This window comes from Hyla sarda, chromosome 1, assembly GCF_029499605.1.
Source record: "Hyla sarda isolate aHylSar1 chromosome 1, aHylSar1.hap1, whole genome shotgun sequence".
Taxonomy (NCBI): domain Eukaryota; kingdom Metazoa; phylum Chordata; class Amphibia; order Anura; family Hylidae; genus Hyla; species Hyla sarda.
This window is the reverse complement of record NC_079189.1, coordinates 348,558,238-348,576,865: the sequence shown is the minus strand read 5'-3', so window position 1 is coordinate 348,576,865 and position 18,628 is coordinate 348,558,238. Positions and strand designations below refer to the sequence as shown.

At 42.9% G+C, this 18,628-nt stretch overlaps 1 protein-coding gene across 1 annotated transcript in view; it reads left to right on the top strand.

Annotated features, from left to right (window-relative positions):
* SNAPC3 (small nuclear RNA activating complex polypeptide 3) overlaps window positions 1-18,628 on the top strand; it is a 110,806-nt gene that overhangs the window by 42,901 nt on the left and 49,277 nt on the right. The window lies entirely within an intron of this gene.

Here is an 18,628-nt window from a genome sequence, read left to right as displayed (position 1 = left end):
GTGGACCGGTGAGGTTAAAATTTAACTTTTTGGCCGGAATGAGCAAAGGTACGTTTGGAGAGGAAGGGGGAACAGAATTTAATGAAAAGAACCTCTGTCCAACTGTTAAGCATGGGCATGGATCAATCATGCTTTGGGGTTGTATTGCAGCCTGTGGCACAGGGAACATTTCACGAGTAGAAGGAAAAATTGATTCAATAACATTTCAGCAATTTTTGGATGCTAACTTGATGCCATCTGTGAAAAAGCTGAAGTTAAAGAGAGGATGGCTTCTACAAATGGATAATGGGGGAGATTTATCAAAACCTGTGCAAAGGAAAAGTTGACCAGTTGCCCATAGCAACCAATCAGATCGCTTCTTTCATTTTGCAGAGGCCTTGTTAAAAATGAAAGAAGTAAGCTGATTGGTTGCTATGGGTAACTGGGCAGCTTTTCCTCTGGACAGGTTTTGATAAATCTCCCCCAATGATCCCAAACACACCTCGAAATCCACGGGGGATTACATCAAGAGGTGTAAACTGAAGGTTTTGCCATGGCCTTCACAATCTCCTGACCTCAACAAAATTGAAATTCTATGGAAAGACCTTAAAAGAGCAGTGCGTGACAGACAGCCCAGAAATCTCAAAGAACTGGAAGACTTTTGTAAAGGAAGAATGGGCAAAGATACCTCAAACAAGAATTGAAAGACTCTTGGCTGGCTACAAAAAGCGTTTACAAGCTGTGATACTTGCCAAAGGGGGCAGTACAAGATATTAACTCTGCAGGGTGCCCAAACTTTTATCTGTTATTTTGAAAGTGTAAATGATGGAAATAAAATCTAACTTTTGTTGACAGAAGAATGTCTAATCTGTAATTTGATGCCTTTTGGAGATTTTTCCATCTTCCCTTGGCTTCTTTATGCACATTAATACAAATTTTTACCTGGGGTGCCCAAACTTTTGATCTCCTCTGTGTGACTCACACACCGTTATATGGGGGGGGGGGGAGGAATAGGGCCCGGGTCATGCTGAGCAAACTGCGGTGGACCTTTGAGGACCTTTTAGGACCTATACTTTTTTTTACTTTTAACTCCTACCTCTCCCTTTGCTGTATTCTTTCCCTGAATAATGGAGGCGGCTTCTTCTGTGAGGGGGCACCGATAACGCAGAAGGGGGGTCCCTGGCTCCTTCTTGCAGCTCTGCCTGCTGACTGAACTCAGTAAGCTGGCAGAGCGGCGAGAAGGGGACGCTAACCCCTCCCCTACCGGCTGCTATTGGCCGGACGGCCAATAGCAGCGATCCTGGGAGGAGACGAAATCGCCACCTCCCCATAGATACAGTAGGTGATTGGGCGTGTATCCTACACCCCTGATCACCATGTATCTCCGGGTCAGCGGGTCACACTTGACCTGCATCACCGGAATCGCCGCAAATCACTGGTGATTGAATTCACCGTCGATTTGCGGCGATCACCGACATGGGGGGGCATTTGGGGGGGGGGTGCCTGCTGATCAATATCAGCAGTCACCCCGGTCCCTGCCCGGCGCGCGGTGGCGACTGAAATTCCCATGGGCGTACAGGTATGCCCTTGGTCCTTAAGTACCAGGGAGCGAAGGCGTACCTGTATGCCCTTGGTCCCTAAGTGGTTAAAGTCAGTGGTTTATATGCTTCATGAACTAACATACTAGCCCAGATTTTATTGGGCAATAGGGCACTGTATGCCGTCTACTGTCAAATGTGGTTTTCCTTGTACTGAATAGCCCCTTTAACTATTTTCAGGATTTGGCTGTCTTTCACTCTATATTTTTATGACATCTTGTCAGTTTTTGTTTGCAATGCTTTTACTTCACTGCTTTCTGCCTGTAGTATAAATGATGGTTCATTGGAGGAAACATTATGACCTAAATAAGATGAGCTTTTCCTATGGGCATACTGCTGCCTACTTGTAAACCTATTTACATATGTTTATGAGAGGAACAGCAGATGTTAATGTTTCCCTGTACCTGATATTCGTTCATCCTCCATTTCTATCATAACGCTGATCTTAAGAAGTGCAGGGGTCCTTGTCTTGTGAACAGGGATTGCTTGTCTGAAGTCCTATAGAATTCAATGAAGTAAACCAACCACCTCATTCTCTGCACAGAATCATTGGCTACAGTTTAGGCAGGTCAGTTGGCTGATCGGGGGGGATCCCCACCAAAAGCTATCTCTCATTTTTTGCTGAGGACTGGCTTATAGACTGCATATTAACCTGTCTTCAGCGATCCAGAAGAGATATGATCCTTCATATGAAAGATCCCACAGGGGATTGATCAGGTACATTCTGACTAATCAAAATCTTATGGAAATGTGTATGGAAACTTTAAGGCTAAACCTAGTGTGCCGCACTCCAATGGCTGCAGCTTTGCAGTGCAGTTGTTGCCATGTGATTTTTACATATGAAACACATTGACCCTGATTTACTATTGTCGGGTTGTGTGCCAGAATTTGCAACAAAAATTTCAAAAAACCCAACCAACTCTCCATTTTACTTAGTAAGGGGAAAGGGGTGTGGCCGTAGAAAAGGGGGCATGTAGGAAAAACTGCAAAATGTAGGGAAACATTAGTAAATACCGTGTAAAAATACTTGTAGGGAATTAAAACCCACAAAGAAAACTACACTCTTAGTAAATCGGGGCCATTGTAGGAAATTTATTAACATGCATGAGTTAATGCATTGTACACCAGACCTGTTTTGTGGGGTTGTGCACCAGAATTTGGCGTACTGAGCCACAAATTGTGTCTGCGCCAAAAATTCAAAAACCCGACCCAACTCTCCAACCCCTAAAAATGGCCCAGACATTTTCGAAAATTCCTAACATATTACCTAAGGTATCCACAGAAAATGTGGTGGATTTGAGCTCTAGAAAACCCCACAGATCAAAGCAGTTGTTAAACAAAAACAAAAAAACACGTAAGCGAAACATTAGTAAATACTGTGGACAAATACCTGTGGGGAATCAAAACCCACAAAGAAAACTCCACTCCACTCTCAGTAAATCAGGGCCAGTGTGTTTAAATTTTGCACATTCACTTGTGCCGAAATTAACTATTTTTATATTGTCTGCACTGGCTTTATCAATTTTCTTCTGCGCTTCCAGCAGCCATGGTTAGCAGATGCGCTGAATTTATTACTTGCGCAAATTTCCTCCAGTGACCAGCTGGCATAGGAATATGTGAAATTTTCACCCTTTCTCGCACTATCCAGGGGCTTCCTGTGATTTTACTTTTTAACTATTGTTCAAATAACCACACTGCAAAACCATGACCATTTGTGGTAATGCTGGTAATACACTAATGCTGCATGTAACCCCAGTCTTATAGGGCAGCATGCAGATTTCTTAATTTAATAGGTGTCTTTTTCTTTCAAACATACTTGGTTGCCTATGCTGTGAAGTATGTCTTAGAGTATGTATATACATATGCAGTCATGGCCATAAATGTTGGCACCCCTGAAGTTTTTCTAGAAAATGAAGTACCGTATTTATCGGGGTATACCACGCACCGGCCTATAACACGCACCCTCATTTTACCACGGATATTTGGGTAAAAAAAGTTTTTTACCCAAATATCCATGAAAAAATTAGGGTGTGTGTGTGCGCGTGTATACCCCGATATACCCCCTGGAAAGGCAGGGGGAGAGAGGCCGTCGCTGCCCGCTTCTCTCCCCCTGCCTTTCCTGGGGTCTAGAGCCCTGCTGTCGGCCCTTCTCACCCCCTGGTTATCGGCGCCGCTGCCCGTTCTGTCCCCCTGACTATCGGTGCCGGCGCCGATAGCCAGGGAGAGAGAAGCGGCGCCGACAGCCAGGGGGAGAGAAGGGGCAACGGCACCCATTGCCGGCGCCACTGCCCCGTTGCCTCCCCCCATCCCCGGTGGCATAATTACCTGAGTCCGGTCCGCGCTGCTCCGCTGCTCCAGGCCTCCGTCGTGCGTCCCCGGCATCATTGCTATGCGCTGAACGGCGCGGCGCTCTGACGTCATGCGCCGCGCCGTGCATAGCAATGACGCCGGGGACGCACAACGGAGGCCTGGAGCAGCGGAGCAGCGCGGACCGGACTCAGGTAATTATGCCACCGGGGATGGGGGGAGGCAACGGGGCAGTGGCGCCGGCAATGGGTGCCGCTGCCCCTTCTCTCCCCCTGGCTGTCGGCGCCGCTTCTCTCTCCCTGGCTATCGGCGCCGGCACCGATAGTCAGGGGGACAGAACAGGCAGCGGCGCCGATAACCAGGGGGTGAGAAGGGCCGACAGCAGCACTCTAGACCCCAGGAAAGGCAGGGGGAGAGAAGCGGGCAGCGACGGGCTCTCTCCCCCTGCCTTTCCTGGGGTGTATCGGCGTATAACACGCACACAGACTTTAGGCTAAAAATTTTAGCCTAAAAAGTGCGTGTTATACGCCGATAAATACGGTATTTCTCACATAAAAGGATTGCAGTAACACATGTTTTGCTATTAACATGTTTATTTACCTTTTTGTTTATTGGAACTAAACCAAAAAAGGGAGAAAAAAATGCAAATTGAACATAATATCATCCCAAACTCCAAAAATGGTCTGGAGAAAGTTATTGGTACCTTAACTTAATATTTGGTTGCACACCCTTTGGAAAAAACACTGAATCGGTCGTTTCCTATAACCATCAATAAGCTTCTTACACCTCTCAGCCGGAATGTTGGACCATTCTTCCTTTGCAAACTGCTCCAGGTCTCTCTTATGAAGGGCGCCTTTTTCCAACAGCAATTTTAACCTCTTAAGGACCAAGGACGTACCGGTACGTCCTGAGTCCTTTCCCTTTCTATAACAACGGCCGGGTCTCGGGGCTAATAGCGCGCAGCACTGATCGCGGTGCAGTGCGCCATTAACCCTTTAGCATTCAACTTTGAACGCTGCGTCTAAAGTGAAAGTAAATCACTGCCGGTTAGCTCAGGGGGCTGTTCGTGATGTTCGGCGAAATCACGGCATCCTGAATAGCTCTGGGACACGAGGAGGGTCTTCTACCTTGCCTCATGGTGTCCGATCGCCGAATGACTGCTCAGTGCCTTAGATCCAGGCATTTGCAGTCAAGCGGCAGAATCATTGATCAATGGTTTCCTATAAGAAACCATTGAACAATGTAAGAGATCAGTGTGTGCGGTGTTATAGCCCCCTATGGGAGCTATAACATTGCAAAAAAAAAGTGGAAAAAAAAGTAAATAAAGATCATTTAAGCCCTCCCCTAATAAAAATCACCTTTCCCAATAAAAAAAAAACTGTGTAAATAAAAATAAACATATGTGGTATCGCTGCGTGCGGAAATGTCGGAGTTATAAAAATAGATCATTAATTAAACCGCACGGTCAATGGCGTGCGCGCAAAAAAATTCCAAATTCCAAAATAGTGTATTTTGTCACTTTTTATATTATGAGAAAATGAATAAAAAGCAATGAATAAGTCCGATCAATACAAAAATGGTACCGCTAAAAACTTCAGATGACGGCGCAAAAATTACCCTGCATACCGCCCCGTATGCGGAAAAATAAAAAAATTATAGGGGTCAGAAGATGACCGTTTTAAACGTATAAATTTTCCTGCATGTAGTTATGATTTTTTCAGAAGTATGACAAAATCAAACCTATATAAGTAGGGTATCATTTTAATCGTATGGACTTACAGAATAATGATAAGGTGTCATTTTTACCGAAAATTTACTACGTAGAAACGGAAGCCCTCTGGACTCATTGCTGGCCACTTCAGAACTCTCCAGAGCTTTGTTGCCATCCCATTTCTGGGTGCTTTTTGCGTATGTTTGGGGTCATTGTCCTGCTGGAAGGCCTAAGATCTCGGATGCAAACCCATCTTTCTGACACCTGGCTGTACAGTGTGACCCAAAATCTGTTGGTTATCCTCAGATTTCATGATGCCTTGCACACATTGAAGGCACCCAGTGCCAGAGGCAGCAAAACAACCCCAAAACATAATTGAACCTCCACCATATTTCACTGTAGGTACTGTGTTCTTTTCTTTGTAGGCCTCATTCTGTTTTCGGTAAACAGTAGAATGATCTTGGTCTCATCTGTCCACAAGATGTTATCCCAGAAGGATTTTGGCTTATTCAAGTTCATTTTGGCAAAATGTAGTCTTGCTTTTTTAATTCTTTGTGTCAGCAGTGGGGTCTCCTGCCATAGTGTTTCATTTAATTTAAATGTTGACCTGCAGGTCAGCTTGAATATCTTTGGAATTTGTTTGGGGCTGGTTATCCACCATCCGGACTATCCTGCGTTGATACCTTTCATTAATTTTTCCTCTTCCATCCATGCCCAGGGAGATCAGCTACAGTGCCATGGGTTGCAAACTTCTTGATAATGTTGCCCACTGTGGACAAAAGCAAATCTAGATCTCTGGAGATGAACTTGTAACCTTGAGATTGTTGATATTTTTCCACAATGTTGGTTCTCAAGTCCTCAGACAGTTCTCTTCTCCTCTTTCTGTTGGCCATGCTTAGTGTGGCACACACAGACACACAATGCAAAGACTACGTGAACTTATCTCCTTTTTATCTGCTTTCAGGTGTGATTTTTATATTGCCCACACCTGTTACTTGCCCCAGGTGAGTTTAACCTCTTAACCCCTTAAGGACCGGGGGGTTTTCCGTTTTTGCATTTTCGTTTTTTGCTCCTTGCCTTTAAAAAATCATAACTCTTTCAATTTTGCACCTAAAAATCCATACGATTGCTTATTTTTTGCGCCACCAATTCTACTTTGTAATGACATCAGTCATTTTGCCCAAAAATCTATGGTGAAACGGAAAAAAAAATCATTGTGCGACAAAATTGAAAAAAACCCCGCCGTTTTGTAACTTTTGGGGGCTCCGTTTCTACGTAGTACATTTTTCGTTAAAAATGACACCTTATCTTTATTCTGTAGGTCCATACGATTAAAATGATACCCTACTTATATAGGTTTGATTTTGTCGTACTTCTGGAAAAAATCATAACTACATGCAGGAAAATTAATACTTTTAAAATTGTCATCTTCTGACCCCTATAACTTTTTTATTTTTCCGTGTATGAGGGCTCATTTTTTGCGCCGTGATCTGAAGTTTTTAACGGTACCATTTTTGCATTGATAGGACTTATTGATCGCTTTTTATTCATTTTTAAATTATATAAAAAGTGACCAAAAATGCACTATTTTGGACTTTGGAATTTTTTTGCGCGCACGCCATTGACCGAGCGGTCTAATTAATGATATATTTTTATAATTCGGACATTTCCGCACGCGGTGATACCATATATGTTTATTTTTATTTACACTGTTTTTTTTTTTTATGGGAAAAGGGGGGTAATTCAAACTTTTAATAGGGGAGGGGTTAAATGATATTCATTCACTTTTTTTTTTCACTTTTTTTTTTATAGGGACCTATAACACTGCACACACTGATCTTCATCATTGATCACTGGTTTCTCATAGGAAACCAGTGATCGATGATTCTGCCGCATGACTGCTCATGCCTGGATCTCAGGCACTGAGCAGTCATTCGGCGATCGGACAGCGAGGAGGCAGGTAGTCCGCGGCTATCCCGAACAGCCCACTGAGTTAACCGGCATGGTTTCACTTTCGCTTTTAGCCGCTGAGCGCGCGGCTAAAGGGTTAATAGCGGGCGGCACCGCGATCGGCGCAGCGCGCTATTAGCGGCGGGTCCCGGCTTCACTATGACGCCGGGCCCGCCGTGATATGATGCGGGGTTACCCGCGTTATATCACGGGAGCAGGACCAAGGATGTACCTGTACGTCCTTGGTCCTTAAGGGGTTAAGGACTTAGGGCGTACCTGTAAACCCTAAGCCAGGTCCCGGTGTGAAAAATGGGGTCACGCCGTGACCCCGCCTCACACCGGGTCGGTCCCGGCTGCTAACGATAGCTGGGACCCTGGGCTAACAGCGTGCAGCACCGATCGTTGTGCCGCGCGCTGTTAACCCTTCAGACGCGGCGATCAAAGTTGACCGCCACGTCTGAAAACAAAAGTAAACGCTTCCCGGCAGCTCAGTCGGGCTGATCGGGACATTGCGATGTTCCGATTAGCTGGGACGCAGGCGGAGGTCTCCTTACCTAACTCCGCGGCGTCCGATCGTCGATTGATTGCTCCAAGCCTGAGCTACAGGCTTGAGCAATCAAGCCCCTATCTGACTGATCCATGCAAAGCTATGGCTTTGCAGGGATCAGCATAGAAGATCAGTGTGTGCAGTGCTATAGCTCCCTATGGAAGCTATAGCACTGCAAAAAAAAAGTGGGAAAAAAAAGTTAACAAAGGTAATTTAACCCCTTCCCTAATAAAAGTTTGAATCACCCCCTTTTCCCATTTAAAAAAAAATTGTGTAAATAAAAATAAAAATTAACATGTGGTATCGCCACATATATGTTTTGTATATATATATCTTATATTTGTTATATATCATTAATTAAACCGCACGGTCAATGGCGTACGCGCAAAAAAATTCCAAAGTCCAAAATAGCGTATTGTATTTTTGGTCACTTTTTATATCATAAAAAGCGATCAAAAAGTCCGATAAACACAAAATTGGTAACGATAAAAACTTCAGAACAGCGCAAAAAATGAGCCCTGATACCAGCCCATACGCGGAAAATAAAAAAGTTACAGGGGTCAGAAGATGACAATTTTAAACGTATAAATTTTCCTGCATGTAGTTATGATTTTTTTCAGAAGTGCAACAAAATCCAACCTATATAAGTATGGTATTATTTTAACCGTATGGACCTACAGAATAAAGATAAGGTGTCATTTTGACCAAAAAATGCACTGCGTAGAAACGGAAGCCCCCAAAACTTAGAAAATGAAATTTTTTGTTCAATTTTGTTGCACAATGATTTTTTTTTTCCCGTTTCGCTGTGGATTTTTTGGTAAAATGACTGTCACTGCAAAGTGGAATAGATGGCGCAAAAAATAAGCCATGATATGGATTTTTTGGCGCAAAATTGAAAGCGTTATGATTTTTAGAAGGTCATGAGGAAAAAATGAAAATGCAAAAACGGAAAAATGCTGAGTCCTTAAGGGGTTAAACCCTTAGGGACTCAGCCCATTTTCACCTTAAATGGGCACTGTCAGATACAAAAACTTTTGATATGTTGTAAATCATGCAAAACCAATAGCTTTTATTAGAAAATTTTCAGTATTTCATACTGAAAAAGCCAGTCGAAGAACTGTCCCTTTGCCTGTTTAGACACATACTAATCCTGCTGTGTCTATGCATCACAGCTGGAGGAAAAATCCTCCCACTGTCAGCTTGTGTCCCGCTACTGTCAGCTTGTGTCCCGCTACTATCAGTGAGGACAAGCTGGGAGTTGTAGTTTTGCTAATGTTAGGGGAGATGTGAGCAGACAGCATACTGAAGGAGGGGGCGGAGACCTGCACAGTGAAGCCACACTCCCTCCCTTTGAGAGGAATTCAGACCAGTGAGCTAAATTAAAGGTTTAATAAAAAATAAACAAAGGTACTAGACACATATGTACTTGACCAGGATTAGGTACTGAGTGATAAATTAAAAAATATATATATATATATATTTTTTTTTTTTGGGGATCTGACGGGTACACTTTAAGGACCTTTTATTCTGATTCCGAGATTTTTTTTATTTATGTTTTTTTGACGTATTCAACTTTAACATTTACTGGTAAATTTTTGTCATTACTTGCATCCTTTCTTTGTGAAAAATCACAAAATTTTATGAAAATTAAGAAAATTTAGCATTTTCTAACTTAGAAACTTTCTGCTTGTAAGGAAAATGGACATTCCAAATAAATGATATATTGATTCACAAATACAATATTCTACTTTATGTTGGCATCATAAAGTTGACATGTTTTTCCTTTTTGAAGACATTAGGAGGCTTCAAAATATAGCAGCAATTTTCAAAATTTTCACGAAAAATTCAAAATCTGAATTTTTCAGGGACCAGTTAAGTTTGAAGTGGATTTGAGGGGCCATTGTCTCTGGTCGCATGGACTGCTGGGAGAGGTCAGGGACAACAACACAATTAACCCCTTAAGGACCAAGGGCGTACAGGTACGCCTTTGCTCCCTGGTACTTAAGGACCAAGGGCGTACCTGTACGCCCATGGGAATTTCGGTCCCCGCCGCGCGCCGGGCGGGGATCGCGCCGGGGTGACTGCTGATATCTATCAGCAGGCACCCCGCGCAAATGCCCAGGGGGGTCATTAGACCCCCCCCATGTCGGCGATCGGCGCAAATAGTGAATTCACACTTGCGATTTGCGCCAATTCCGGGTCATACGGGTCTAAGGTGACCCGGTGACCCGGAATAGAAGGGGGATCGCGGGTGTCCTAGACACCCACGATCCCCCTGTAGCGATAGGAGTGAGGTGGCAGGGTTGCCACCCCTCCTATCTCTGCTATTGGTGGTCTAGACGCGACCACCAATAGCAGATCGGGGGCGGAGGGGTTTACTTTCGGTTTCCCCGTCCTGCCCACCCACAATAGGCGGGGCAGGACGGGGAAACCGACAGGGACCGGCGCCGAAGATCCACTTACCCATCAGCGACGGCAGCGGGCGGCGGCAGCGGGCGATGATCGGCGTAAGAAGAGGACCGCGACGCAGCTCCCTGGATCCGACGGAAGCCGGTGAGTTACTTAGCAACATCTGGAGGGCTACAGTCTGAGACCACTATAGTGGTCTCTAAACTGTAACCCTCCAGATGTTGCAAAACTACAACTCCCAGCATGCCCAGAGAGCTGTTTAGGCTTGCTGGGAGTTGCAGTTTTGCAACAGCTGGAGGTCTACAGTTTGAGACCACTGCAAAGTGATCTCTATACTGTGCACCTCCAGATCTTGCAAAACTACAACTCCCAGCATGCCCAGACAGCAGTTTGCTGTCTGGGCATGCTGGGAGTTGTAGTTTTGCAACATCTGGAGGTCCACAGTTTGGAGACCACTGTGCAGTGGTCTCTAAACTATAGCTCTCCAGATGTTGCAAAACTGCAACTCCCAGCAAGCCTAAACAGCAAACAGCTGTCTCTGCATGCTGGGAGTTGTATTTTCATCCCTCCAGCTGTTGCATAACTACATCTCCCAGCATGCCTTTCGGTGATCAGTACATGCTGGGAGTTGAAGTTTTGCAACAGCTGGAGGCACACTGGTTGGAAAATACTGAGTTAGGTAACAGAACCTAACTGAAGGTTTTCCAACCAGTGTGCCTCCAGCTGTTGCAAAAGTACAACTCCCAGCATGCACGGTCTGTCAGTACATGCTGGGAGTTGTAGTTTTGAAACAGCTGGAGGTTTGCCCCCCCATGTGAACGTACAGGGTACATTCACACGGGCGGGTTTACAGTAAGTTTTCTGCTTCAAGTTTGGGCTGTGGCAAATTTTTCACCGCAGCGCAAACTCCTAGCGGTAAATTCACTGTAAACCTGCCAGTGTGAATGTACCCTAAAAACACTACACTACACTTACACATAATAAAGAGTAAAACACTACATATACACCCCCTTACACTGTCCCCCTAATATAAAATAAAAAACGTATTGTACGTCAGTGTTTCCTAAACAGAGCCTTCAGCTGTTGCAAAACAACAACTCCCAGCATTTCCGGACAGCCACTAACTGTCCAGGCATGCTGGGAGTTTAGCAACAGCTGGAGGCACCCTGTTTGGGAATCACTGGCGTAGAATACCCCTATGTCCACCCCTGTGCAATCCCTAATTTAGTCCTCAAATGCGCATGGCGCTCTCTCACTTCAGAGCCCTGTCGTATTTCAAGGAAACAGTTTAGGGCCACATATGGGGTATCACCGTACTCAGGAGAAATTGCACTACTAATTTTGGGGGCTTTTTTTCCTTTTACCCCTTATGAAAAAGAAAAATTGGGGTCTACACCAGCCTGTTAGTGTAAAAAAAAATTTTTTTTTACACTAACATGCTGGTGTTGTCCTTTACTTTTTATTTTCACGGGAGGTAAAAGGAAAAAAAGTTTCCCAAAATTTGTAACGCAATTTCTCCTGAGTACGGAAATACCCCATATGTGGGCGTAAAATGCTCTGCGGACGCACAACAAGGCTCAGGAGTGAGAGCGCACCATGTACATTTGAGGCCTAAATTGGTGATTTGCACAGGGGTGGCTGATTTTACAGCGGTTCTGACATAAACACAAAACAATAAATACCCACATGTGACCCCATTTTGGAAACGACACCCCTCACTGAACATAACAAGGGGTATAGTGAGCCTGAACACCCCACAGGTGTTTGACACATTTTCATTAAAGTTGGATGGGAAAATGAAAAAAAAAAAAATTTCACTAAAATGCTGGTGTCACCCTAAATTTTTCATTTTCACAAGGTAAAATAAAAAAAAGCCCCCCAAAATTTGTAACCCAATTTCTTCTGAGTAAGAGCATACCCCATATGTGGATGTAAAGTGCTCTATGGGTGCACTACAATGCTCAGAAGAGAAGGAGCGCCATTGGGATTTTGAAGAGAAAATTTGTCCGGAATTGAAGGCCACTTGTGTTTACAAAGCCCCCATGGTACCAGAACAATGGACCCCCCCCATATGTGACCCCATTTAGGAAACTACACCCCTCATGTAATGTAATAAGGGGTACAGTGAGCATTTACGCCCCACAGGTGTCTGACAGATTTTTGGAACAGTGATCCGTGAAAATTAAAAATGTAATTTTCCATTTGCACAGCCCACTGTTCCAAAGATCTGTCAAACGCCAGTGGGGTGTAAATGCTCACTGCACCACTTATTAAATTCTGTGAGGGGTGTAGTTTCCAAAAGGGGGGGTCACATGTGGGGGGGGGGGGTCCACTGTTCTGGCACCACGGGGGGCTTTGTAAATGCACATGGCCCCTGACTACCATTCCAAACGAATTCTCTTTCCAAAAGCTCAATGGTGCTCCTCCTCTTCTGAGCATTGTAGTTCGCCCGTAGTGCACTTCAGGTCCACTTATGGGGTACCTCCATACTCAGAAGAGATGGGGTTACAAATTTGGGGGGGTATTTTCTGCTATTAACCCTTGCAAAAATGTGAAATTTGGGGGGAAACACACATTTTAGTGAAAAAAATATACATTTTTTTTACATATGCAAAAGTCGTGAAACCCGTGTGGGGTATTAAGGCTCACTTTATTCCTTGTTACATTCCTCAAGGGGTCTAGTTTCCAAAATGGTATGCCATGTGTTTTTTTTTTGCTGTTCTGGCACCATAGGGGCTTCCTAAATGCGACATGCCCCCCGAGCAAAATTTGCTCTCAAAAAGTCAAATATCACTCCTTCTCTTCGGAGCATTGTAGTTCGCCCGTAATGCACTTCATGCCAACTTATGGGGTACCTCCATACTCAGAAGAGATGGGGTTACAAAAATATACATTTTTTTTACATATGCAAAAGTCGTGAAACACCTGTGGGGTATTAAGGCTCACTTTATTCCTTGTTACGTTCCCCAAGAGGTCTAGTTTCCAAAATGGTATGCCATGTGGGTTATTTTTGCTGTTCTGGCACCATAGGGGCTTCCTAAATGCAACATGCCCCCCCAAAAACCATTTCTGAAAAACGTACTCTCCAAAATCCCCTTGTCGCTCCTTCGCTTCTGAGCCCTCTACTGCGCCCGCCGTCTTTACATAGACATATGAGGTATGTGCTTACTCGAGAGAAATTGGGCTACAAACATAAGTATACATTTTCTCCTTTTACCCCTTGTAAAAATTCAAAAATTGGGTTTACAAGAACATGCGAGTGTAAAAAATAAAGATTGTGAATTTTCTCCTTCACTTTGCTGCTATTCCTGTGAAACACCTAAAGGGTTAAAACACTTACTGATTGTCATTTTGAATACTTTGGGGGGTGTAGTTTTTATAATGGGGTCATTTGTGGGGTATTTCTAATGGAAAGACCCTTCAAATCCACTTCAAACCTGAACTGGTCTCTGAAAAAAAGCGAGGTTCAAAATTTTGTGAAAAATTGGAAAAGTGCTGCTGAACTTTGAAGCCCTCTGATGTCTTCCAAAAGTAAAAACACGTCAATTTTATGATGCAAACATAAAGTAGACATATTGTATATGTGAATTAAAAAAAAATATATTTTGAATATCCATTTTCCTTACAAGCAGAAAGCTTCAAAGTTAGAAAAATGCAAAATTTTCAAATTTTTCATCAATTTTGGGATTTTTCACCAAGAAAGGATGCAAGTTACCTCAAAATGTTACCACTATGTTAAAGTAGAATATGTCACGAAAAAACTGTCTCGGAATCAGATTGATAACTAAAAGCATTCCAGAGTTATTAATGTTTAAAGTGACAGTGGTCAGATGTGCAAAAAACGCTCTGGTCCTAAGGTGTAAAATGGCCTGGTCCTTAAGGGGTTAAAGAGACTTACCCGATAGCACTTTCAGTTATGGTTCCTATGCATGAAAATGTGACTAAGTGGCTCACAGAGGTAATAGAAGCATATTACACAGTAAAATAACTTGGCATCATGGACTCAAAGGCCGAAGGAAAATAAAATCCTGGAAACCCCTTTTTTGGAGTCCTCCACTGCCTTTGATCTCCTGTTGAATCACTATGTATCATAGCTAAGAGGGTTTTAGTGGCTACAGAAATTATATATTGACTTTAGTATATACATATGCCTTCCCTGTGTCATCTACAACAGGTTCTTTTTTTCTCTATTTTTTTTTTAAGCTTTAATTCTGTTTTATTTTCTTTCTAAATCCGAACTCGTGCTTGTTCTTAATGTTGTAACAGAAACATAATTGTTGTTCCCAAATCTGTTATAAAGTACAGTATTAATCTTTGTATTTTGCCACCTAAATAACTGCACGATGGTGGGAAAGAAACAAGCCTTATTTGTAGTTTCACTGGGACTGCCAAGGGAAAATGTGTTGCAGTCCATAATAAGGTAATATGATGTACACTCAATGACAAAATCCAATAAACCTCAGGCAGCTATGTAAATGACTACAGGTGAGGTCTGATTAGAAACTGGGTCTTGCCACAAGAGGGGGGGGGGGGGGTAAAAGTGCTTCCTTCGATGTCCTGTGAAAAGGTGCTCAGAGGCTTTTTTTGGTCAGTGTACCTTTTGATAAGAGATCGTGGATGTTTTGTCCTATTGAAGAGTTTCAGAGAGTGTGCATTATTGGAGTGAGAGAAGCAGGATGGTCTTTTTGACAAAGTGCCCACCATCTAGTCCGTTCTGACAAAGCTGTTAGGAAATGTTGTGAACAGTGGTTATGTGAGGGCATGCACACATACACAGCAGGCTGTGGATCGCCCAGAAGATCATCTGTTTCACTGACATGCACAAGCACCTTCGACAGTCTCCTTGTCCACCATCTAGATACCAGTGTAACTCAGCTGATATACATTGGCATCACCTTAAAAAAAACTGATGCAACGTATATATGAGAAAACACCTATAGATCACTCCTAGGAGGCATCTAAAAGAACCCTTGGTTTCCCATATACTAAAAACCTGTAAGTGTTATTAAAAATATACTCATATTTAAAAATTGGGTGATCGAGTCCCCCTCAATAATATAACTGATAAAAACTGTTTCGGTGGTCATCCGAGCACGCCAGATCAATATGTCTCACTTGGATGTGTGTGCCTGTAAGAACAGGGTGCCTGCTGCCTCTTGACAAAGCCACTGGTTCATGGCGAAACATGTTGGGGGGGAGGGGTGCTGAGTTAAACAATTTTAATACAGTGCTGTGTCCTCTATCATGTAGCATGTGTTCCTGCAGGCACACGCATTGAAGTGAGACATATTGCTCTGTCGTGGTCTGATACAGTTGTTTATCAGTTATGTTATATGGGGGGACTCAAGCGGGGAGTGTATTTTCAATAAAGCTTATGGGTTGACCCTCCATATACTGGTCTGAATAACTGGTTGAAGAGGTATACAGAGATATATACATAGCATAGCAGCAGGTCCATTCACTTGGGAAAATTTGTGTGAATTTTACACGTGCACGTTTTAGTTTGACATTTCCAATTCCAATTAATGACATAGGACAATGTATGTCCTGATGGGCTTGGACTTAGCGCTTCAGGACGTAGATTTAAGTCCTGTACATGACACGAGCACCGGAGCAGTTCCTGGCTGCTATCAGCAGTCAGGGACCCGCTGCTAATGGTGGACATTAGCAATATAATGATTCCGTATGATAAACGGCATTCAAATGCGATCAAAAAAACAAAAAAAAAAACAGACCACGGTACCAAAAATTAGCCCTAATATACGGAAAAATTCGAAAGTTATAGGTGGTTAAAATAGGGCAATTGTAAACATACTTATTATGTAAAAATAACAATTCGAATTTTTATAAAAGCAGTACAATAATAGAAAAGTATGTAACCCTGGGTATCATTTTATTCCTTTTTGACCCACAGAATAAAGAAATTATGTAATTTTTACTGTAAAGTGTACAGCGTAAAAACGAAACCTTCCAAATTTGCACATTTTCTTTTCAATCTCATCACACAAATGATATTTTTTTGGTTTTGCCATACATTTTATGGTAAAATAGGTGATGTCATTACAAAGTACAATTGGTCACACTAAAAACAAGCCCTCATATGGGTCTGTGGATGGAAATATAAAAGAGTTGTGATTTTTAGAAGACGAGGAGTAAAAAAAACAAAAATGCAAAAATAAAATTGTCTTTGTCCTTAACTCCTTAACGACGCAGGACGTATATTTACGTCCTGCGCCGGCTCCCGCGATATGAAGCGGGATCGCGCCGCGATCCCGCATCATATCGCGTCGGTCCCCGCGCTAATCAACGGCCGGGACCCGCGGCTAATACCACACATCGCCGATCGCGGCGATGTGCGGTATTAACCCTTTAGAAGCAGCGGTCAAAGCTGACCGCTGCTCCTAAAGTGAAAGTGAAAGTGACCCGGCTGCTCAGTCGGGCTGTTCGGGACCGCCGCGGTGAAATCGCGGCGTCCCGAACAGCTGATCGGACACCGGGAGGGCTCTTACCTGCCTCTGCGGTGTCCGATCGACGAATGACTGCTCCGTGCCTGAGATCCAGGCAGGAGCAGTCAAGCGCCGATAATGCTGATCACAGGCGTGTTAATGCACGCCAGTGATCAGCATAGGAGATCAGTGTGTGCAGTGTTATAGGTCCCTATGGGACCTATAACACTGCAAAAAAAATGTTAAAAAAAAGTGTTAATAAAGGTCATTTAACCCCTTCCCTAATAAAAGTTTGAATCACCCCCCTTTTCCCATAAAAAAAATAAAACAGTGTAAAAAAAATAAAAAATAAACATATGTGGTATCGCCGCGTGCGTAAATGTCCGAACTATAAAAATATATCATTAATGAAGCCGTACGGTCAATGGCGTACGCGGAAAAAAATTCCAAAGTCCAAAAAAGCGTATTTTGGTCACTTTTTATACCATTAAAAAATGAATAAAAAGTGATCAAAAAGTCCGATCAAAACAAAAATCATACCGATAAAAACTTCAGATCACGGCGCAAAAAAGGAGTCCTCATACCACCCCATACGTGCAAAAATAAAAAAGTTATAGGGGTCAGAAGATGACATTTTTAAACGTATAAATTTTCCTGCATGTAGTTATGATTTTTTCCAGAAGTGCGACAAAATCAAACCTATATAAGTAGGGTATCATTTTAACCGTATGGACCTACAGAATAATGATAAGGTGTAATTTTTACCGAAATATGCACTGCGTAGAAACGAAAGCCCCCCAAAATTACAAAATGGCGGTTTTTTTTCGATTTTGTCGCACAATGATTTTTTTTTCCGTTTCGCCGTGCATTTTTGGGTAAAATGACTAATGTCACTGCAAAGTAGAATTGGCGACGCAAAAAATAAGCCATAATATGGATTTTTAGGTTGAAAATTGAAAGGGTTATGATTTTTAAAAGGTTAGGAGGAAAAAACGAAAGTGCAAAAACGGAAAAACCCTGAGTCCTTAAGGGGTTAAAGAGTACCTGTCATGATCTTGTTAAATTTTATAATTCTCCCAGTTCACTGCCCCATCATGATAAGCCACCCCCTGCCTTTATTTTTATTATTTGTTTGTTTTCTATCTTTATATTTCTCTGTATTTTTTGCTCAGTCAGATTCACCAGCAGGTGTGACCTCATCTGAAGCCATACAGGGAAGAACTTCCTACCTCACTCTGCTACACACAACCCAGAGCAGTTCATTGTGTGAGATGAGCTATGATTGGCTAAGGCTGCACACACCCCTCAGCCCTCCAGACTGCATTTCCTGATTTTGGACTTCTGCCATGCTAACAGGAGTCCAAAGTGTGTAAGAGATGAGGAGAAATGTGCTCTGGACAAGTAGAGAGACACCTAGTGGCAGCTTTTTAAACACAAAACATAGAAAACCTCTTTTTTTTTTTTTAACAAAGTACATTAGAAAGATTTTTTATTTACAATAAGGAGTGCAATAGCAAAAATTTGTTTTAATGAGTGCCCATGTAAGGGGTTAATGTATATATTACTTGCATTTTCAGTCCTTTTTATGCAAAATACAGTCCAAAGATTGTTGAAAGACCATACATAATCATGCCACTGGACTAGTTACAGGGGTATTCCTGACTCCAAAAGTTATTCCCTA